The following is a 24,377-nucleotide window of genomic DNA, read 5'->3' as shown; positions in this document are numbered from 1 at the left end:
TCCCGATCCCATTTAAAAAAATATATATATTTTAAGAAGGGGGCTGTGTAGCCCCTCTTCTTTTTCTTTTTTTTGGTCCTGGGGACCCCATCCCCCAGGGCCTGCCCCAAATCTTTTTTAAAAAAAATTTTGACTGGAAGGGGGCCGCGTGGCCCCCCTCCCATGGCCAATTCCAGCCCCGGAGACCCCATCCCCCGGGGCATGACCAACTTCATTTTTGATTATTTTTTTTATAGTGGCTCCCCTCCTATGCCCCCTTTAGGCCCCGGGGCCTTACTTTTAAGGGAGGAGGGACGCGTGACACCCCTCCCGGGCCACTTCTGGCCCCGGGGACCCTATCCCCCGGGGCCTGGCCCTCCTCGTTGGAGGCCGTGGGGGGTCCCCAAGCCCCCACGGTACCTGCTGGCTCCCCGCATCCTGCGGGAGCCGGCACTGCTTTTCTGTATGGGGAGCAGCTAACATGCTGCTCCCCGTACAGAAAAACAATCTGCTTTGATTTTTGAAAGAGAGAGCAGGTTTCCTGCTCTCTCTTTCAAAAATCAAAGCAGTTTGCTGTGGTAGGGCGGGAGCCGCGAGGCTCCAGCCCTACCACAGCAAACAGCAGTGTCCCGGGGGTAGGCACCCCAGGACTTTGCAGAAGCAGGCCTTGGGGGGTGGCGGTCCCCAGGGCCATCAAGGGCTCCAGGAGGGGGGCCACGCGGCCAACATCAACAAAGCCCCGGGGCTGGTGGTCCCGCGTGGCCCCCCTCCCATGGCCAATTCCAGCCCCGGAGACCCCATCCCCCGGGGCATGACCAACTTCATTTTTGATTATTTTTTTTTATAGTGGCTCCCCTCCTATGCCCCCTTTAGGCCCCGGGGCCTTACTTTTAAGGGAGGAGGGACGCGTGACACCCCTCCCGGGCCACTTCTGGCCCCGGGGACCCTATCCCCCGGGGCCTGGCCCTCCTCGTTGGAGGCCGTGGGGGGTCCCCAAGCCCCCACGGTACCTGCTGGCTCCCCGCATCCTGCGGGAGCCGGCACTGCTTTTCTGTATGGGGAGCAGCTAACATGCTGCTCCCCGTACAGAAAAACAATCTGCTTTGATTTTTGAAAGAGAGAGCAGGTTTCCTGCTCTCTCTTTCAAAAATCAAAGCAGTTTGCTGTGGTAGGGCGGGAGCCGCGAGGCTCCAGCCCTACCACAGCAAACAGCAGTGTCCCGGGGGTAGGCACCCCAGGACTTTGCAGAAGCAGGCCTTGGGGGGTGGCGGTCCCCAGGGCCATCAAGGGCTGCAGGAGGGGGGCCACGCGGCCAACATCAACAAAGCCCCGGGGCTGGTGGTCCCCGGGGCTGGTGGGTCCGTCACGGACCCCCTTTATTTGCATATTAGTGCCCCGGGGAGGTGGCGGTCTCCAGGCGTGTCAGGGGCTTAAGCCCCCCACACAGGTTTTTTTATTAAAAATAAAGCCCCGGGGGGTGGCTGTCCCCGGGGCTTGGGGGGCCTTAGAGGCCCCCCATCATTACTGTCTTTGCCCCGGGGGTGGCGGACCCGGGGCTGCGGGTGGGCAGTGTGCCCCCCGCCATCATAATAACTTTGCCCAGGAGGTGGCGGTCCCCGGGGCAGTGTGGGGGGGATTGGGCACCCCCCACACTATTTTTTAAATATGCCCCCGGGATTTGGTCCCCCCGGGGGCTAATTTAAAAAAAAATCATGGGGTACGCGTACTCTTTGGCCTTGGGGGTCCTTGTGGGACCCCTGAGCAGGCCTAGGGGGTCAGGGTGTATCTACCCTGCCCCCTTTGCGTGTTTTGCGTGTTTGTTTTCAGCTTTCTCGTGCCTCGGTTCTACCGAGGCACAAGATGGCTGCCAACACTTCCTGGTTTGGAGTGTTGACAGACAGTTGACATCCAATCAGCATGCAGCTCGTGCTCGGGAAGGTACAGAGTACAGTAAGCTTACTGTAACACCTCATGTATATACTTATGATTTTACTTATGATTTAACAAAAAGGGTGATCTGCGAAACGAACTCTACCTTTTTGCCAAATTTGGTGTAATTCCGTTCAGCCGTTCGGGCTGTAGCCCTGGCTAAAGGTCCTATGGAAAATTGCATGGGAAAAACACGTTTTGGGACCCCCCTTTTTTCTCAGCCCCCGCTGCACGAATCACCCCCAAACTTTCAGGGAAGGAGCAGAGCATGCCATTTCCGCTGCACGAATCACCCCCAAACTTTCACGGAAGGAGCGGAGCAGAGCATGCCATTTTTTTGGGAGAAAATTGTGAAGATTAGTCTACCGGCGCCAAAGGTATTCCAAATAGAATGTTGCGGATTTCCTATGGAAACTAGGTTTTAACGCCAGTAGGTTATATTATATATATATATATATATATATATATATATATATATATATATATATATATATACACACACACATTTATATATATATAAAGTCAAAGTTTGTGAGCAACGCTCACAGCGCCTCCCCCAGCCACTTCATGGCGGCGGTCCGTGACGAGGCAGGCAGCCTCGAACAAATACACCCAAGACGTCTTACGTTTTGCAGCCAGACAGCAATCACGGACACAGATTCTGCTGCAGTTAACCTCCGTTTATTTTAAAGGTCAGAATGGCAAAATAACACTCAGTGTTATTTTGCCATTCTGACCTTTAAAATAAACGGAGGTTAACTGCAGCAGAATCTGTGTCCGTGATTGCTGTCGGGCTGCAAAACGTAAGACGGCTTGGGTGTACATATATATATATATCCAATACCAGTCCAAACTCTCATTCAAAAGAAGGCGCTGACTGCGTGAATATGCTTCAAAGTAAGATTCCTTTATTCCGATTAAAACGACCCAGACGCGTTTCGACGGTATTCACCGCCTTGCTCACTTCATCTGGTCTCACAATGCTGTCAACTATATACTTGCAAGGTTGACAAGTTGAAACTGGCTGGTTGTCATGTTAACCGTGTTACACCACATTAAACAACATAGAAGAGTTATCTCATCATGTCAACTTTCCTAAGATAAGGCGTCAAGATCAAAGGAAGAGAGATAAACAAAAGACATGATCACCTAAGTATTGGCAATTGTTAAATCACAACTAGACAATACACATTAATAGTGTGACTTTACGTGAATCATCGTGTTTACAAATTATAAAGCTTCCGGGTGGTGTCAAAACAAGGGGAAAAATAAGTGTTGCCCATGTCATAATACGATCTACTTTCTACGAATGGTATTTTTTTAGCGTTCCAATAATCAACGGGTTGTTGGCTAATGTTTTCCGAACATGCGCATTGAATTCTAAACAGTGTTAGATTGCATCTCCGTGTGTAAGTCAGAGATGTGCCTCGCTAGTTAGTTCAAACTCCCTTAGTCGTGTCAGTAGATTTAACCAGTGCTGTACTGTCTATTTTTAAGAAATTTTGCAAATCTTGCTTCACTGAATGTACCCGCTGTGTAAAAGGCGGACGGTTACTCAATCAAACCCAAGTGGGTGGAACTAAGTATGATGTATGTGCCGAAGGTTTGTGTATTTGGTTATAGGGGCGCACTAACTAAATTTATCGTAGTGACCATGTTTGATACAATTGTAAAAAAGTGAGTGAAAAAGTGTTACGGGTGTTGTTTAGAACGAAAATTGTGAACTGTGTCAATTAAAAATTCTTGAAAATTAGAGCAGGTGAGATGTAGATGTTACGGAGGGGTTAAAGTTTGCAGGCCAAGCGGCTGAGGACAAGAGGTGCACATTTAAAGCCTCATTCACGTTCATCCCATTGGGGATTTTTGAGTCTAGAAGGATTATATATCTTGACTCAAGTCTTCTCAATGCCAATTGTCTGTTGCCACCTCTGATGTTTTTGGGTATGCTGTTGATTACAAAAAAGGCTAGGTCTTGTGCATTGCCTGCGTGATGTGTATTGATGTGTCTCGCCACATGGTATGCCTGGTCGTCATTTGCAATTGGCCTTAGGTGTTGAAGTATTCTTACATGTGCCTGATGTATAGTGCTGCCTACCTATCTCTTGCCACATGTGCATTTGAGTACATAGACCGCAAAGTCTGTCTTACATGTGTAACTGCCTCTGATGGTGTAGGGAGTATGTCTAAATGGAAGATTGATTGAGGTGGTGTTAGTTCTGTGTCTACAGGCTTTGAACTTGAAACATCTCCGGAACCCCTTCTAGGCCTGAAGATAAGTGGATCCTTTAATGTTTGTGGGGGCATTGCACACTAGTTTGCTTCTCATAGATCTTGCTTTCCTAAATGTGACAGGTGGATATTTGTCACACGAAGGGCCCAAACTTGGGTCGTTCCGTACTAACGGCCAGTGCCTGTTAAGAATCTTACGGAGGTTGGCGTGATGTGTTGTAGCCTGTAATGAGTCTAGGAGTGTTGTTTGGGACTTTTTTACTGGTTTTTACGGGGTTGTTCTTTGTTGGAAATAGGAGATCATTTCTGCTCCTCTTGGCACTCTTCCTCTCTGCATTAGCTAGTGTTTGGTTACTATATCCTCTGTTTCTGAGTCTCATAAATAGTTCCTCTTTTGAATCCTTGAGGTCCACCTCCCTGCTGCAGTTACGTGTCATGCTAAGGCATTACGCATAAGGTATAGATTCCTTAAGTTTTGTCGGGTGGAAGCTCTGGGCGTGCAAAATTGCGTTACCAGCTGTGGGTTTTCTATATGTGCGAGTTTGTATTCTGTTGTTGGCCACAAAACGTTCTAAATCTAAGAACTGGATGGTTGGTGTGCTTGCTGTGCAAGTGAATGCGAGGTTTAAACTGTTATTAATTTCAGATTCAAATTTCGTAGCACTTTCACATGAGCCTCACCATAGAATAAAGATATCGTCTATGATGAATCTTTTGTATAGCACCACATTTTCTGTCATCGCCTGTTGTTGTGTAACCAAGAGTACTTGCTCCTCCCACCAGCCTATGTGCAAATTAGCATAGCTGGGCGAGAAGCAAGTACCCATGGCAGAGCCCTGTATCTGCTTGTAAGGCAGTCTGTCAAAAATGAAGGCGCTGTTTGTAAGACACCATTCTGCCATCTCTAGAAGCATGCATGTGTGTTGGGGCAGTGTTATTGGTCTCTTGCCTAGGTAGTATTGCAGGGCTCTTAGACCATCGGTGTGTCTGATGCTTGTGTACAATGTTTGAACATCAAGGGTCATAAACACATAACTTTCATTCCAATCACAGTCATATATTTTAGTAAGAAAGTCTCCTGTGTCTTTGATGAAAGCAGGTAAATCACGAACATATGGTTGTAAGAAAAAGTCAATGAATATACTCGTATTTTCAAAAAGGCTTCCTATGGCGGAGACGATTGGTCTACGCGGGTGCTGTTGTGCGTTCTTGTGCACCTTTGGTATTAGATACAATTGAGATGTTATGGGGTAGTCATTTTTCAAAAAGTCAAATTTAAGCTTACTTATGAGCCCTGTTCCTCTCCATCGGTATAGTTCATTGTGGTATTTTTCTTTGATACCCACAATGTTAGTTGGACTGATCCGGTTGTAGCACTCATGGTCCTGCAATTGACGTAGTGCTTCCTCATTATACATAGAGGCCACAGGACTATGTTGCCTTTCTTGTCTGACCATCTCACAATTATGTCTGTTCTTGCTTGGATTTTCTTGATTAGGTTGTTGTACTCAAGTCTTTGTTTGTGATTTTTCGTGATAAACTCCTTGGTGCTTTGTAGTGACAAGTTCTTTAAATCTTTTATGACGTTGTTGGCAAACATGTCGAGACCATCTATAGGTAATAATGGCATGAAGACTGATTTGGGCCGGAATGGTGTGCGGACTGATTGATATATATCAAGTTCAGATCTGGCAGCTGCCACCATATGCGATATCTGACTGAGTGCATCTTCATGTTCCAAATCTATAAGGTCTTTTAGTAAACTCATGTCTGTTACAGTTAGGGATCAGAAAATGTGAATAGGGAGCTACCTTTTCTGGCAGGAAAAGGATTGGGTCAACAATCTTATAAAAAACAGAGCTCCTTCTCTTGAGTTCAGTAAATCGTAGGTGGTGTTAAGATTCCAAGGGGACGTTTACTTCAATAGGAAGGATTACAATGTTGCACCGGTTACCAAATTTACAACTAAGTATATGTCGGGCCCAAGAGTACCATGAAAAACGTACTATACAAAAAACAATTCTTTTTAAAAAAAAAATGTCATTCATTTATTTGGAAAGATTAAAAATTTGATAACATATTTTTGCAATTAAAACCATTGCAACATTGTATCCTTCCTATTGAAGTAAACGTCCCCTTGGGATCTTAACACCACCTACGATTTACTGAACTCAGGAGAAGGAGCTCTGTTACAGTTAGGGAGCCATTCTGTGTGGTATCTATTGATGGTTCAACGATCCTCTTATGTGTGCTGATTAAATGTTTTTGTGATTTTAACTTTCGCACAAATTGGAACACATTGATTCTTGTTTGTGTGTAATCAAAATTAGTCTCTGTGCAATATGTGAGTCCAAGAGATAAAATGTCCTTTTCTTTAGTGTTTAGCTCCATGTTTGTTAGATGGATAACTGTGTTGTCACCGTCCATACTCTGCTTTATCTGCGTTTGTTTCGTCTGTATTGCGCTTTTGTCGGTCTTTGTGCAGCGTTTTCCCCAGCATCTGTCCTTTCTGCGCCTGCTTTTTGATTATAGTTCTGCTGTTTGTCTTTTGCCCATTCCTGGCGTGGTAGCCGAGGGCGTAGGCTCATTATCTGCTCCATGTGTAAAAAAGCAAACACCTGCACAGGTGTTGGGGCTTTGCGTATTGGGTTTCCACTGGCATTACTTTCAATATCCGATTCTATCTCAGAACTCCATTCGGATTTGCTTTATTCCGTCATTTTGTTTGGATTCCCTGTGGTTGCAGACAGCTGTTGGCGTCTTATGTTTTCAAATTTCTTAGAGAACGTGTAAATCCTCCCATTGAGGTACTCATTCCTATCCCTCTGGAATTTTATTGCTTTTCTCTCCTTGATGCCTTCTTTGTATTTTATTAATTGCGTTTGTATTTCTTTCATGATTTTCTGTATTTCTTCTTGGTTCTCACGTGATTCAAGTTCCTTACAGATCTCTGCTACTCTTACTAAGATTCTTTCTCTGTCAATTGTAGCATATTTGATGAGGATGTTTAGCATGTTCTGGGAGTACTGAGGGCTGTTGTCTGCCCAGTCTTGGAGCATTGCGGGGTCTGGGTTTTCATATGTCGGTGCCACCTGGATCCTGAGTCCCCTTGGCACTCGACCCACATCAAGATACCGTTTGAGCGATTTGCACTCCCACCATTTTGACACCTCATTTCTGCGTAGTTTTTCTACTTCTTGTGTTAGTTTTTCAACATCACTTTGTGCAGGTTCAGCACTCTGGTTTGTAGCTTTTGACGTGGCGGATGCAGTTGAATCAGCATCGCTAAAAATGCCCAAAGCCGCCTCTTCGCGCTCTTTAACCCACTCCTCGGCCATTATCGGAATTTTTAATATCAATTTGGTATTCACTGCCCGTATAAACTTCTCGACGGGACTACCTCTCCCATAAGCCACTGGGGTACCTACACACTGCACACAATACACTTGCGCTCTTACCTGAGACTCGGATTGCCCTCCAAAGAGTTGCATTTACCGTTCGACTCTTAGTACTCTGCTGAAGTATATATCCATTCCTAACGGAGATGGCAAGCTACTGTCTCTCACTTCGGGTACCCACAGTGTCAACCTGGCCAACACTATTAGCTTGCTAGCAATCTGAGCTTTGATTCCCGGTGTATGAAGTCCCCCTCATCAGAATCAGACCAATTGTTGTAACTTGGAGGATTTGTCAAAAGTTTTTCACCAACATACCCTTTCCTGGGAGCCTTCATTTGCTTCAACTTACGTTTTGAGCAAGTCTAGTGCTGAATTTCCTACAGATATCTTGACAAGGTTGGACTTATCGCCTCATACAGATTTGCTATCCATAAATCTAGTTTATTTATGACATATTTTTCGTGGCCCTCCTGATGAAGGCACACCTTGTGCTGAAACGCGCGTTGAGAACTTTCATCACCCAGCCACAGCATATTAGTTTGATGCCATCCAGTCTGTTTTTCATATATGTTATTACACATGTATATGTCTTAGTATGATTTATTTATCTTTTTGTGAATAACCATTCACCAATCGTTACTCATGATGATTACATTGTAAAAAATGTATCATATCAATGTGGTTGAATACATATATTGTGTGCTTTTTATCATGTGTTCATTTTTAGAAAAAAAATCTCAATAAAAGATAATTGATGTTTTTAAAAAAAATCTTGTCTGCACTGAGTTTGGGTTATCCCCCATTTATCTAGCTATGTCATAACTAATGTAAATTGAATCTCAGTAACTGCCTAGGAAATTTTTCCGCATTGTAGTATTACCCTGTCCTGGGAGTTCCATATACTATGCAGGGGGTCCTTGATATTTTCATGACACTAGCCATCAAACCACACTAAGCTGAGATTTTATACACTGAAGACTGTGAACATGTGGTTGGGGGTTCTGAGGGATATTTCTGAGACTCTGGTATGGCGACCTATGTGGTTCATTCTCCCCTCCTTTTTCATTGGTGTCAGGTTTTGCTTGGAAGCTGAATGAACTGCGGCTATCTCCTCCCTCCAATTTGGTTGATTTGTACTACAAGGTCTGTGAAACTCAACAATTGCAATAAGGGACTCAAACTCGTCATACCTCAGCCCACAAACAATCCTTTTGGAAAGTTCACTTTTCAATGTGGTACAGCTCAGTCCTGGAATATGAAGCTCCCAGAATGATTTTCTAAAACAGAATTTTGCATTCACAGACATGCAGATAATGCTTATAATGCTAAAGTTTCACAACATACCCATACCGATTAGGCCAGCTCCAATGGTGCTTCGATTTAAGCAAGAGTTGAAGACTCACCTTTAAAGAACACTAAATCACAATGCATTAATCAAGGATGTATCTACCATTGGTTCAGCAGGTGCAGTGACATTGGGCCCATTGATCCCAGATAATTTCTGTATTTTACTATCCTAACAGCAGCAAAAGGGGCCATTATTACCTTTGACTGCAGAAGGGCCCATGGCATCCCTGCTACGCCACTTCCATTAACCACACTGGTGGCTGATAGGGAAGGGTGATGGCGGGTGAGGGGGCCTATTGAATTTACTTACCTTGTTGTTGCCTGCAGCCTCTTCTCCATCCTCGCTGTTCTGGCTCCTGGCAGCACACAGGCTCCCAGGTTCCCCTATCCAATCACAGCGCTGCTGTCACCAAGACAGCAGTGTGGTGATTGGTCTGATCACTGTGGTTCGATGCTCAGACAGGAACTGGAAGGCTGTGCATGTTCTCCACACAGGCTTATAATACAGCCCGTGGAGAACATGCAAACTGGGCATAACAATTCGACCGCCTGATATGGCCAGCCAAACTGACATGCACACTTATGGTGCAGCAGCAGCCAATCCTCCTCCCTCAGTCTCTCTCCTTGTGACGAGCCCAGCCCGCCCCAAACTAGCTCACTCATTCCAGAAGAAGAAAATGATACTAAGTTAATGTTATTAATGTTGCGTTATCACCTTTTCTTTTTACATCTATGGGGTGTTGATCCTGCGCCTTAGCAGAGAAGCCGACCCTGATTAACCGCCCCCAACCCAGATTCCTCTCCCATTACTCGATGAATTTATGTTTGTCTTTGACTATGTTGAGCGATCTGCTGTATTTTGGCTTCATTTGCGTTTTACAAATAGACCATACATACATACTAGTGGAGCTTTCACATTTAAAATAAGTTATGCTGGGGTCTAATTTTGAGCACATGTCAATTCCAAACCATAGCAAATTTCCAACGCTCCATTTCTTTTGCTATGGTGAGCGCAAAAAAAATATATAAATGCGTGACCTTCGTCTACGTTGATAAAAACACAAAAGTGGAATGTGCATTGCAAAGCGGCACATCGCTGAAAATAAACATAGCAGGGTTCTTGCTCCCGATACAATAAAATGTTTGGAAATACTCCACTTCAATACCAGGTTCTTAAATTCCTTCCCGAGTGTCTTGAAGTCCATTAAATACAAAATCAATACTCTGTAGAACTCTAGTGATACAAGGATCTGTTTTTAAAAGTGTAAGGCTTTAATTGTGGAGCATGTTGCTTTGCAGTGAAAGCGAGCAGGTCTCGGTAGCTGGTGCATGCAAGGACGAGCGGGAAGGAGTGGACAATTGGCAGCCATTCAGTCATTCACAAAAACTACAGAGCGAAAGGAGGTGAGGCAGGCATAACCAGCTCTCCTTGCTCTTGCAGGAGATAATAGCATGCACACACTTGTGAGACTGCGGAGTATGCCACGATGCAGAAATATGAATGCGATGGAAGAAGGGTAGGAAAAATATGAGCACAATTAAAAGAACCGCTTTTAATCAGATGTCATGAAATCCTTCAGTTCCCCATAATACTAAATTGATAGCATCTCCCCATCAGTGAGCAGTTTTCAATGTGACCACTATGTTTATGTCACTAAGTTTTGCCACAGCAATGATTCAGAGAAAAGGTGAATAACGAGGAGAACCCACCTATGAAATTTCACACTTGGATATTTTAATGAGAAAATAATGCAATGTATATACAGCAAAGGTATTTAATAATATTACTAATATACGCCAACATTTGAGGGATTGCGGTGCAGAGCAGTGCCAGTGCTTTGACAAAGCATGAAACATTGCTGCCAAGTTTACATAGAGCTTATGTGAGTTGCAGTATACGTATGAGTGACATTCTACTGACAAACGTGTGACACATAGAGTGAGACTTTCTCACAAGTGAAACAAGCAATGAAGTGCATGGGAAGGGATAAACATCAGTTACAAAACAGGTTTGCACCATATACAATAATTGGGTATCACCAAAAATATATATTTTGAAAGCACTTCATTTATATTAAACACAATCGCTGCACATTTTCTGGCAAACAATGTTACACTGTGTGTACAGTTTTAAAATAATGGCTTTGCTATTTACAGTGATTTTAGTCACAGACCAGGACATTGTAACACTATAAATACACAAGTCATTATTTCCTCCCACCTCCCCCTTTAAGACAGCCAAGGTTCAATTATTTTAATCTCAGATAACAAACACAGCAAGACATCTGCAGTGACTGCATTAAACAATAATGTTTCAGAGTGCATTTCCTACAAAATACTTTAACTTACATTTCATTTATTTTAAGATGTGTCTGCAGGTATTTATAAGGAGTTACTTCACAGTGAAAGACTAACAAAATGACAGAACAAACATATTTTCTCAGTCCTTTTTAGCAAGTCTTTGACCCCCCACCTCCACACAACTACTGTAACAGTGCCCCCTTTGCACTCATTGACCAGTCAACAAGGAGGGGCTGCAGCTGTGCACATGGAATCTATATGGGTAGGTACGGCAAGAGAAAATAAAAACACAAAGAGCCTGAGCTGCTTGGGCCAAACTGCCTGCAACGTGATTACTGGTGCCAGATAACAGTAGGCACTGAATCCACGCGAGGCCGGGGTTGAGGACAGCTGTTTGTTTTGCACTCACTAACACATCACTGGATGACCAAGTGCCCATAGAGGCCGGCCTTGATGCAGTTCATGGAAGCTATTTATTAAATGTAAACTCTCTGTAGCAACACTTATGACGCTTTGTATCTTTAACAAAGAGCAACCACTCCGCCCTTTATTTATACCCTCTGGTCACACCCGGCCCTAGGAGTGTGGGAATGCCATACATTGTATCATAGAGGCCGCGTGGCAGTTTACATCCCTTACAACCTTTATTACCACAGAAAGTTTATAACTCTTCCCTTGCTACATGTTGAAGAAGAAGTACCACAAGAGGTAAGGCGAGTAGAATGGCTTTATTCAAGGAGCACAGCAATCGAGATCCCCACGCCAGCTGACATAGTCTCCAACTAGCACTTACAGAACACTTGGCAAGGAATACAGAATGCGTGCAAGCATTCTTGAGCAATAGACACAGAAGAGATATAACCTATTTACAACATACCTTCCTCCTCTAGGGAAAGGAACACATCATTATGCTAAATGTTACACATTGAAAACTAGAAATTACAGTAAAGGATAAATATAACTAACAGCAATAATCATTTAAATAAGCTGGTGGTCTGTGACGCCTCTGGATCCTGGAATCAGTGAACAGAGGAACATTCTGACTGTCTTGTACCTGACCAGAATCAGAAGCATCACCACCACTAACCTTTTGTCTACTGAATTAATTCAAAGAGGAATTGGATTATTCAGGAGTGGTATACATGTAGCCACTATTCCCACTTTTAGAAGAAAAAGAATGAGTAACATCAGTAGGAACAACAGAATTATTTTGATATAAAGCCATACGAGGAATGTTCCACTTTTCACCGTTGGTTAGAACTATGTAATGAGGAAAAACTTCTTTAACACAAAATGGACCTTTGAACTTAGACAACCCTTTTGAAATGCTTCCGAACTTTATTTTAACAAGATCTCCTTTTGATATGTACTTGGAAGAGGTACCATTGCTATTATGAGTGTTTGAGAAAGTATAATTGTTAAGGCCACCCTGAGAAACCCACTCTTTAATCCAACAAGAAGTAGGTTTGGTACCAGGAGTTTTTCCACGCATTATTTCAAAAGGTGCTTTTTCGCTATCACCATGTACAGTGGTACGATAAGCCTAAACCATATCAAAAACAATATTCCAATTGAAATTGCCAGTAGAGCAAGACATTTGGATTATTCCCTTGACAAGTCTGTTGATTCTCTCACACAAACCATTACTTTGTGGGTTGTAAAGGGATGTGTGGTAATGTTTGACACCAGAACTTGATAAAAAGAAACACATGTTGTGAGAGACCAATTGTGTGCCATTATCCGTGACAAGTATATTGGGGTAGCCTTCTTCGTGAAAAAGAGTTTTCAAGAAAGTTATGGTAGTATCAGTGGTAATCAATTTTGGAAAAGGTGATGGACAGAGTTTCTGAATGATGCAGAATACTCCTACCCAGTCAAGAGATCAGGGCTTGATCCATCACCGTTTTTTAGCTCACTGCACCATCCCAGCTTCAGAACCTGGCTATATGCAAATTAGTCTGTTCCTGTCCCAGTGCATGATGGGAACAGGGCAAACCAAACTACCAAGCCAATTCTTATACTGGGAAGGAGACAAGCTACCGGGGACCGGTTTCTGGCATTTCAGCCTCGTCAGTATCAGTGGTAATGTCTTTCACAAAACTGACTGTAAGCCATTTTGAAAATAAATCAATACATTTAATTTCAAAGCGTTGATTTGTTGGAAGTTCTTCTATAGGTCCAATAAAATCTAGAGAAATGCTATGCCAAGGCTTGTCAGGATAAGACAGAGACGCCCAGAAGATGACACAACAGCAATTTTGAGTCTCTTTTCACCTTCTTTACATGATGGACACTTCACTATCCAGGAAGACACTTGAGTATGTAAACCCGGCCACCAGAAATTGGCCTTTAGTCTGCGTTGAGTCAAAGTTTGACCTAAGTGTCCCTCATGGGCGATATTAATTATTTTGGGTCTCAAACCAACAGGAGGAACGAATTTGTCACCTCACATTAATAAATTGTCACCACAAATTGATAGTTCATCTAAGATTTTTAAGAAAGGACAAGTGAAAATGTGAATACAACTATTCCTTCTGGAACCCAATTTGATGAGAAGAATGACTTCTTTAAGCACGAGATCTTTAGCCATGCCTTGAGATCATTCTTCACAAGTAAAAGTACACTCTTTAACTTCAAGGACATCACGAATAGAAGCAACAGATTCTTTATCATTTTCCATGCTGAAAGATTTATCATCAAGATCCTCCCACTTGACTGAAAATCTGAAAAGACAATCCGCTTGGACATTGCGCCACCCTTGTACGTGTGAAATCTCATACTGGTAATCTCGAAGTTTAGAAGCTAATCTGGCTAACCAGGAGAAAGGATGCGAACTTACGGTTTGTGATCCGTTTTTAACACAAATTTCGTCCCCCAAAGGTAGGTGCGACAGTACTGAACACCCCAAGCTGCCACGAGTGCTTCCTTTTCTATAACAGAATAATTCTGTTCTAACAAGGTAAGTTTGCGTGATGCAAATGCAATGGTTCTTTCGCCATCACTGTATTTTTGCAACAAAACAGCACCCAAACCAGTGGCACTGGCATCAACCATAAGGATTGGAGTGCGTTTGGCATCAAAAGGGGTAAAAACATTGGCCTCACAAATTTCTTTTTTAAAATATTCAAAACAAGAATTTTGATTGCTACCCCACAAAAATGTTGCCCCTTTTTTTAACAAGAGTCTTAATTGTGCAGTTTTGTCAGAGAAATTCTTGATAAATTTTGAATAGTATTCGATCACCCCATGAAAGATCTAAGTTGATCTTTGTCTGATGGGCATGGGGCTCAGCGAATAGCTTCTAACTGATTTTTCTTGGGTTTAATTCCTAAAATAGATATTTCATGACCAAGGTACACTATTTGTTCAACTAAGAAGGAACATTTGCCCTTACGAAGAGTCAGACCAGCATCGGAGATTCTGCTGAGGACATTCTCTAGTACAGAATTATGATCATCAAAGACAAGAATGTCGTCCTGAAAATAGACTGCTTTCTGAATACCTGTGAAAAGTTCAGTGACCATTCTCTGGAAAACCCTTGCAGCCGAAATAAGGCCAAACGGAAGGTACCTCTGTAGTTATAAAAGCAGTGAGATGCTTTGATGCCTCATGAAGTCTGATCTGGTGATAGGCACTCTTAAGATCTAATTTAAAGAAATACTTAGCACCTTGTAGAGTGGAAAGTAGCTTGTTTATATTAGGTAATGGGAAGGTATCTGCCACAACACACTTGTTTAGTGACCTTAAATCTACACTAAAGCTCAATTTTCCATCCAATTTCTTGGCTATAAAACAACCGGAGGAACCCAAGACGATGCTTCAACCGGTTCTATGACGCCACTCTGTAGCATCTCATTTAGCAAAGACTTAACCTCATGTCTCACTGAAATGGGAATCCTTCTAAGTCTGTGTTGTGTAGGTAAACAATTGTCTTTTAAACAAATAAGATGTGAATACCCTTTTAATTTGTCTAGCTCATCTGTAAATACACTACTAAACCTTTCTAAGATTTCTTCTAAAGTTTGGTCATCTACAACCATGACCTGTGAAGGTGCCCTGGGATTGATGATTATGTGTAGATCATCTTGATGGACCCAACCTAAAATGGGAGGCCGATCAACAGACACATAGATTATACCAAAAGTTGTTATTTTAAAAAAAAATTATATTAGATTCAAAATACCCTAAAATATCTATTGTTTCCCCTTGATAACCCATTGGATTAATGTTACTCTCTAAAAGCGATTTGTTGCCCCACAGTTCATGTAATAGGGATTGGGGAATGATGGTGTATCTAGAGCCTGTATCTACCATGAGCGAGACTTCACAATTATCAATCATGAATTGTGCTTTTGATCTATTGAATCTTTTATCATTGACCACAACAGCACTAACATCATCAATTACTAAAATATGATCCTTTTGTTTCTTAATTTCACCAACAGAATCTTGAGCCACTGCAACTCTAAAGCAGTTCTTAGTTTGGCACATTTTTGAAAAGTGACCTAGCCTACCACATTTCAAACACTCTGTTGGATGCAAAGCAAAATCTCGATTCAGCTGTATGCCCATTGCTGCCACACTGTGAACACACTTTGTTGGTTGATTTTGCAGAGAAACTCTTTTTGTTGCTGATCTTAGTTTTACTTCTCACGACAACCACAGATTCATCTTCCTCTGAATCCCCTTCCTCTTTCAAACTTTACTCCGAAACCTCTGACACCTCTTGTTGAGTGCCTGATTTCTTTTGCAATTCTTTCATGCAGTTTTCTGATTCTTCAATGACCTTCGCTAAGTCATTTGCTACTTTTAGAGTTGGATTTTTAGCAGCCCATAGTCGCTCTTGGATTTTTTTATTGTTGCATTGTACTATAAATTGGTCTCTGATCAGTTCATCACACATACCACCAAATTTGAACTTGACAGAAAGTTCCCTTAAACGAGCAACAAAGTCATCAATAGATTCATCATTTCGTTGGCGGTATGTATAAAATTTATAGCGATTCATAACTAAATTTTCTTCTTTGGAAAAGCGTGTCTCTAACCTACAGATAGCTTCCTTGTACTCACCAGGTAGAGGCTGGCCATTTGCTTGGAGTGCTGGAGGAAGAAATCTAAAAACGCGTTGACTTTCTTTGCCTAAGTTACTAAGCAATAGAGCTTTCTTAAACTTTTCTGAAAATTCTTGACCATCAAGTGCGTCAAGATAGTTGTCGAAAATTATGATCTAGTCCTCCCATGAGACAGGTGGAGTGCAAGGTTCATTTAGGAACGGTGGAGGAAGAGTAACTGTTATTTGCTGAGCCATGACGAAGAGTGCTACTTACAATTTATGTGAATAAGGTGATTACATATCTAAAATCATAAGAGAATGTCAATCTGGAATGAATTAAAAGCAGCACAAAGAATGTTTGTTGGTGGCTCTAAGGAATACGAGACTAAAACAGAGGTGCAGATCTGATCAAACATCAAAAATATAAAATGTTTGAATATATGTGAAGAGTACTTCTTATACAATGCACATCTATCAACCAAGAAGTTAAACAGGTGTGCGTATCACCGTCGAAAAGTGAATGAAGATGGTGTGTACACAGATTATGTCTTTAAAATACAGGTGTGTTTAAAGAGTGCTGTACTTAATATATACGTATATGCGAGCCTTGTCCCTAAATGCATACCTGCGCACATGCGGGTGAACAAACCTTTCAAAGCGCTGATTAGTTTCTGCCCGGAGTGCTTTCTCGTTAAGCTGGCTGAGTGTCTAGACTGTTTCCTTCTTCTGCCGAGATGCTTAGTTCCAATGCGCTATAGCTCGTAGCTAGGCAACCATGAAACAAAGTGAAAAATGGCCACAATGAAGTCAGATCCTGCTAGCGAGGCTTGGAATGCAGTGAGATTATGTATGTCAGTCTGCACTTCTGCGTGCAGCATGATGTAGTGTTGCTAGGCAATGACGTGCCACTCAAGTGTCAGGAGCATTTGCGCTGCCTAGCAACAGTGAGGTATACAAGTAGTCATGCGCCGATGGGGACTTACAGTTGGTGCCGATGACGTCAGCTCTCTCCTCCTACAAAATTTCAGCCTATTGGAGCTCACGCATTCAGTTGCGAGGAGTTTTGAGCGTTACCCAGACATCTTTAAAATGGAAGCAGGAATTTCGTTATTTGGGTGACTCTCGAAGGCTGTGCATCGCGGAGTTGGAGAGCATGAAAAATTCTTCCTCTTTGAAGGTCAGCTGTGATCAATATAACCTATTTACAACACTACACAACAAACAGTCTCTCAGTCGCTGGCTTAGTACAGGATTGGGTCAGAGTCCATACTTCTGGCTGCCTGAATCCCTACTTCGAGGAATACCTGTGTCTGAGCAGGTCCCTTGAGTGTCAGTGTACCCGCTAAACGGAATATCTGCACTTCTGGGGCTTCCTGCTCTTGGAGTTGCCTCAGCACGCTCCTGCTCCCCTTGCGTCTAGGTTCCTTGAGGGCTGGACATCATGGTGTCTCCATTCAGCATCTCATTCATCTTCCCTGGGCTGTCATCTTCGTTCCCTGCCAGGGATACAACTCGCTTGAAGCAGAAGACATTCCTGGTGACAGTGGATTGGCCCTGCTGAACGGTGACCATTGTTCCCTGGATAATGATCTCCAACACCTCCTTTTCAAACGGAGTGTGGAACTTCCACCCTGGATGCCAGTTTCACATGATCACCTTGTCTCCGAACACTAGTTCAGGAAACACAGCTTTGCGGGGCTGGCTTGCCCAGTCATTCTTGGACTTTCTTTTATGCTGGCAGCCTGTATGTCAAGGTTGGCTGGGCTCCAGCTGGGTCCAGCCAGAATGATGTCCTTGGTGGGTCTTTGCATCAACAAATCACTTGGGGCACACTCGGTGGTACTGTGCGGTATTTGCCAGTAAGATCTTAAGAACAGTGCAGGCAACACTCCAGGTCTTCCCTTTGCTCAACTCCAATCTGTAGACAATCCGTTCATCATGCGCATAAAGCTGTTGGCTTGCGGCCACTTTGGGGCCACTTTACGATGCCTGATGTTGAGACTTCGTAGATAGGACTGGAGATCTTGCCCTTGGAATGGGGGTCCATTATCAGTTTTGATTTCTTCCGGGTTCCCCAGTAGCGCGAAGATCTTTTCCAGTGCAGGGTTCACTTTAGAAAAGGCAGTGGAGGATACCAGCTCCACAACTGGATATTTGATGTGGTGGTTGTCCATCATCACAGCCATGAGACGGCCATCCTGAAAGCTGCCAAAATCCACACTGACACAGAACCATGGCATCAGACATGGTTATTCTGAGGTTACCAGAGCGTACAAGGGTTATCCAGTCATTATCGTAGTGGAGTAACAGCCCCTTACTTTGTCATCCACCCATGTATCCATGCCAAGCAAGTATAGTTTATCCCTTAGCCTTGCTTTTGTCTTTACTATGCCTTGGAGACCTTGGTGAGCCAGACCAACAACTCGATCCCAAAGGCTTTGTCACACTACAATCTGACTTCCTCAAAGAGGCCTACCCTCTCCACTGGTGCTTAGTTCATCACTAATTCTCCAGGTTTGGTTAACATCTGTTCAATGGTAGTCACCTCCTTGGCGCTGTCCACGAAGTTGGACAAGTGTCTCTTATGAAGCCCATCTTTCACTATTGATAGGCTTGTGTCTCAATCTGAGGCCTCCTGGATCTCATCGATTGATAGCACCTGTACCACCATCCTCACAAACAAAAGATTCCAACTAGGCCAGAGAGAGTCTCACTGACAATGATCTGAAACACTTTGGCTGCCAACGACATCCCAAAATTCAATCTTTTGTATATGCGGAGCCCAACGGAGATAGAGAGACACGCCATATATCAGTAGCGGTCTCTGGTATGCTAAATCTTTGGTCTGTGTAATCGCTGTTTGAAGCCTATCTACTGTTTTAAAAAAACGTTATTCTGCTGCTAAATCGTTTTTAAAAATGTCATTCTGCTACTAAGTCATTTTTGGATTCTGGAAGATGTCTTTTAAACTGCACAGCACTCTTTTAAAATCGAATCATTCATAGTTTTCATTTCTGAATTGCACATGTAATCTTGAAATTGAAGCACACACGCACTAACTGCTCCCACAGATACAGCCTCCGCACTTCCGCTCTGTTGAAAGCGGTCTAGTGCCTAGGAGGGGAACAGCTGCTGGCACCCAGAGCTGATTGGTTGGTGGTCGGAATGGGAGTAGGTGAAGCGGATGCGCAGTGGACGTGCACTAAGGGCGCACCGCTGGGGCGCCGAAGGCGTGCCTAAGGCAAGCCCGTCTCCACCCGTGCGCGTCCGACCGGGACCAGGAGCCAGTACCCCAGGGCAACTTCGGACCTACGCTGGGGCAAAAATGCATACGATACCCTCAAGTAGTCACGCCCTCAGCAAAAGGGTAATAAAGAAGCTGGAAGCTGAAAAGCTGCAAGCTGAAAAGCTGCTGAGGGACAATGGTGAGGGAAGCCTCATTACCCCAGGTCTAGTCCCCCATAACATCACTTCACCTAGCAGCCCACCTGGACTGAAAGTGGCAGTCCTTAATACGCGCTCATTAGAAAAGCACAACCTGGAAGTCTTTTCACTCCTCCAGAATGGAGTGTCAATTCAGTCCCAGACATCATAGCTTCCCTTCCGGGGAACTTAGATACCTTCAGGCATAATCGACCAGGAAAAATGCGGAGAGGGGGAGTAGCCATTCTTTTTAATAAGCAGATAATGGTCACCAAAAAGGTGGCAGAGAGCATCGATCATGCAGACATACTTGGGGTCAAAATCTCATTTAAATCATCCTGCCTATTACTGCTAACTGTATAACGCCCCCAACAGTCAACCCCAAGCTTTAAGGATCTCTTCACGGAAGTTATCACTGACCTTTGTTCACGGTACGAACGTCTGTTAGCGGTTGGTGACTAAAACTATCAATGGGATAAAGATCCAAAAGAGCTGCACGCTAGCCAGTTTGAGACAGAAATGTGCACAATGGGATTCCACCAATTGGTGAATGCCCCGACCCACTCAAAAGGACACACCCTAGATTCTATCTGGACCTTGCAACCAGGGGCCAGTCTAATAGGCATCAACCCATATGCATGGTCAGACGACGCGCTTCTTAGCTGCTCAGTCCCAACGGACAGCCAACCATGGCAAGCACCCCCAGAGTGGAGAAAGGTGCAAAGCTGGAAGAAAATTGAAGCCAACAACCTAGTAGAAACCCTAAAAAAAAAAAGAAAAGGCAGCTGGGTAAGAGAGGATTGCACAGCCAAGACTAGTCACAAACGTAACCAAATATTGCCCACCTCAGATGGTCAGCTGCCACATGACCACAAAATTCAACATAAATTCAAAAGGATATGAGAGGCAACATATATAAAGAAAAGAGTTAGTATACAAAGAGAAAGAAGGAATTCCACGTTGTAGTGTTTTAAATCTTAGATTCAGTCTAAACGTAGACTAATAACTAAGACCTCTTAAAACTTTGGACTATCTCTGCTTCTTAATTCAATGGTCAATCACTTTCACATCTTCTATCCTGACGAGGACTTGAGCGGATTCTGAACCTGAACTCATTTACCTGGGGAATTGAATATTCTAAACCATCGCCCAGAAGAAGTCTGTGTGTAGGCAAAACGCGTTGGCTGTCATCATATGAAAACCAAGTGCATCATAAATAAAAACCTTAAGATCTAAAACACAACAACATGGACTTCCTTCTTTCTCTTTGTATATACTAACTGTTTTTTATATATGTTGCCTCTCATACCCTTTTGAATCTAGTAGAAACCCTACTAAGGTTCCCCCCTAAACTCCCTGGAGCGAAGAGATAGAGTGAGAGACTGAGGGAAAGGGGCCCCCTGGTTTAATGAGACTCGGTGAGAACTGAAGCAAAGCCCCCGCCACGCCGAGAGGCGGTGGCTGAAAGCGTACGACCCAGCAGAGCTGGCAACTTATAAATCCTTACTTACCACGCATAAAAAATCCATTACAGTCAGGAAAGCTGACTACTACCAGGCAAGAATTTCAGATGCGCCTAACAAGTGGAAAAAGACTTTCAGAATTCTGAAAGAACTCAGCCAAAAAGCTGCTGTGAAATCCGCAGTCGTACCCCTTGATTGTGACACTTTCCAAACCTTCTTCCTTCAAAAGGTCAGGGACATTATCTCCGAGATTGACCCCCATCATTCAGAGCTCCCTAGCCCAAAACGAGACCCCATTCTCCCCGAAAAGCATCTCACGACCTTCTCTATGCTGGACTCCACGTCTTTGACAACTGATGAATTGCATCAAATCGGGCTCTCCTGCAGATCCATGCCCTCCGAGGATCTTCCGAATGGCCCTTCCCGTCCTGGAAAAGCAGCTCCTCGCATTGCTGAACAATTCCTTGGAGATCGGCCACCTACCCTCCAACCTGAAGCAGACCAGAGTCACCCCCTCCTAAAGAAACCAGGAGCAGATTCTGCTAGTCTCAAGAACTATAGTCCTATTTCCCAGCTCCCCTTCCTGGCGAAAGTGGTGGAACAATATGTTCTCAAAACACTTTTATCCTTCCTGGAGGAACACCAACTCCTCCAGATGTGACAAGCAGGATTTAGAGCCCATCATAGCATGGAACTTTTGATGCTTTCTGTTCTTGATGACCTCAGAATGATGGCTGACAATAAAAAAAACAAGCATTTGCAATGCAATAGGTCTCGCATTAGGAAAGTTTGAGCTATTGGTATTGTAAATGACAAATATTTCATTTATGTGTTGGTTTTGAAAATAGCAAAATTAATAGCTTTGTCATTTACAATGCCAATAGTTGTAAGTTTCGCAAATGTGACACCTATAGCATTTGTAATGCAATATGTGTTGAATTTACGTACCTTAGATGTATAAATATACAGTAAAATGTTTGTATTAACTATGTACAAATTGACCGAAATGATTTGGGCCAAGAAGATAAAGGTGCGAGTCGTAGGATATTAAGAAACATATGCAGGGCTTTTATTTATTCGTGTGATACACCAAGTTCTACAGACAACCACCAGAGGGCGCCCGAACACTTCCATTGTGATCCTTATCATGGGATTATTTTATAGCTTGGATGATCATTCAGGAAAAAGAATGTATCTTTATTTTAAATTACTAATTTTGTTTTGTTTGCCTCTGTTTGAAATGCTATCATAATTAAACACGTCATGTCTTAGCTTGCAGAAGGGAGGCAGGTTCTCATTGGATCTGTGATTGGCTTTATTGTCCTTAATCTAACCAGCACGTACACAGAGGTGAGACCATTTAAACTTTGATAAGAACTTGTAAACGTTTATGAGTGAAATGATCTAAACTTTGATAAACACTTGTAAACATTTATGGCAGAGCAATATTTAGGGAAAGAGAGGTCTTCTATTACGTTTCGGATATTAGCGCGCCTGCCTACCGTAAGGTTCAGCCTCCAAGTGACGTCAGGCGGGCACACGCACTTCCGCGCAGGCGCAGAGTGTTCTTGGCCGCTTCTCCGGCTCCGCTTGCTGATGGTGTACAAGAGGCGATGGACGGCACTGGAGTCCCTGGGCGCGTCGCCCCCGCCGGCCGTAGCAGCACTGGAGCCCCTGGCCGCATCGACCCCGCCCGCCTGCCCGCCCATCCATTGGGAGCCGGTCAGAAGGAGCCCACAAGAAAACAGGGCAAGAAAAGAGCCTGGTGAGGTAAGAGGGGGGGGGGGGGCGTGTATGTATGCAGTGTGTGTGTGTGCGCGCGTGTATGTGTATGCGACGGCGGGGGTGGGTTCTCTGTATGTATGGGTGCGTACATGGGTGCTCGTGTGTGTGTCTCTGGGTATGCGCATGCGTGTTGGAGCTTCCGAGGCAGGAGATGGGCACAGCACTGTGCGCGCCCACGAGGTGAAATCTGCGCTTGTGCCCATCTCGTGTCCACATTCCCAAAAACGCCTGACAATAGTCGTCGAGCAGACACCAGCAATCAATGCTTCGCATTGAATGCAGGTCTGCTCGACCTAACGAGTGCCCTGATTCTATTAGACCCATCAGCAGTGTTTGATACGGTCAACAACTCCCGGCTGCTGGATTGATTAACGGCCCTGGGTATTCATGGGACGGCGCATCAGTGGCTAGAATCCTTCCTGATGGAGCAGTCCCAGAGGATCCAGGTAGGAGAGCTGGTATTAGACAGAGGTATCCTCACCTGTGGGTTCCCTCAGGGTTCCGCATTGTCCCCGCTCATGTTCAACATCTATTTACAGTCTCTTGTGACAGCCCTAGCTCGTATGGACTGCCATGTTTTTAACTATGCGGATGACACCCAGCTCATCCTCCGAATTGACAATTCCCCCTATGCCCAGGATGTGGCGTAAAACATCCTTAGATTCACAGTAAATTGGATGACTACCAATGCATTGAAAATCAACCCTGATAAAACAGAGGTTCTTTTGATCCCTACAAAAGACAACCCCTGGAGAGATCAGTTTTGGCCATCGAGCTGGGTGCCACCCCCACACCAGCCCACACTTTGAAAAGCCTAGGCATTAAAATTGACTCAGAGCTCTCCATGGCTAACCAAGTCACCACAGTGGCCAGTACTTGTACAGGGATCATGAGACAGCTTCGGAAACTTGTTCTCCTTCTCTCAACTGCCTCCCTACAAACAATCGTATCGGCCACAATTGTCTCCAGACTAGATTACGGCAATGCCTTATACATCTGCCTTCCCCATAACCTTATCAATAAATTACAGGTGGTTCTGAAGGACGCAGCCAGATTGATCTTTAGGTTGCCAAGACGGTTCCGCGCTTCCCCTCTGTAGTGCAAATTGCACCGGCTCCCCATCAAGCAGAGAGCTACATTCAAGGGTCTGTGCATTGCCCATAAAGCGATCTACTGCAAAGCCCCAGCCTACATTAAGGAACACCTGAAGAACTATATTCCAGGCCGCATGCTGCGGTCTTCAGAAGCCTGCCGCCTGGCGACCCCAGGATGCAACACCGGATCCAAAGGGGGCAGAGCCTTTTTCCGTCCTGCTTCCACAACTTTGGAACCCGCTGCCAGACTACTTGCGCAAGGAATCGCCTCTCCTCCCATTCAGGAAACAACTTAAAACATTCCTGTTCAGGGAGGGCCTGGACACTGTGTAATCCTGCCTCACTATGCAGCCATGCACCTGTTTCATGATCTCTG

General features: G+C 44.1%; 1 protein-coding gene across 13 annotated transcripts in view; it reads right to left on the bottom strand.

Annotated features, from left to right (window-relative positions):
* The window catches only part of RIMS1 (regulating synaptic membrane exocytosis 1), a 1,970,833-nt gene that overhangs the window by 1,747,586 nt on the left and 198,870 nt on the right, over positions 1-24,377 (bottom strand). The window lies entirely within an intron of this gene.

Source organism: Lissotriton vulgaris, chromosome 6 (assembly GCF_964263255.1).
Source record: "Lissotriton vulgaris chromosome 6, aLisVul1.2, whole genome shotgun sequence".
Lineage (NCBI taxonomy): Eukaryota > Metazoa > Chordata > Amphibia > Caudata > Salamandridae > Lissotriton > Lissotriton vulgaris.
This window is presented reverse-complemented; position numbering and strand designations above follow the sequence as displayed.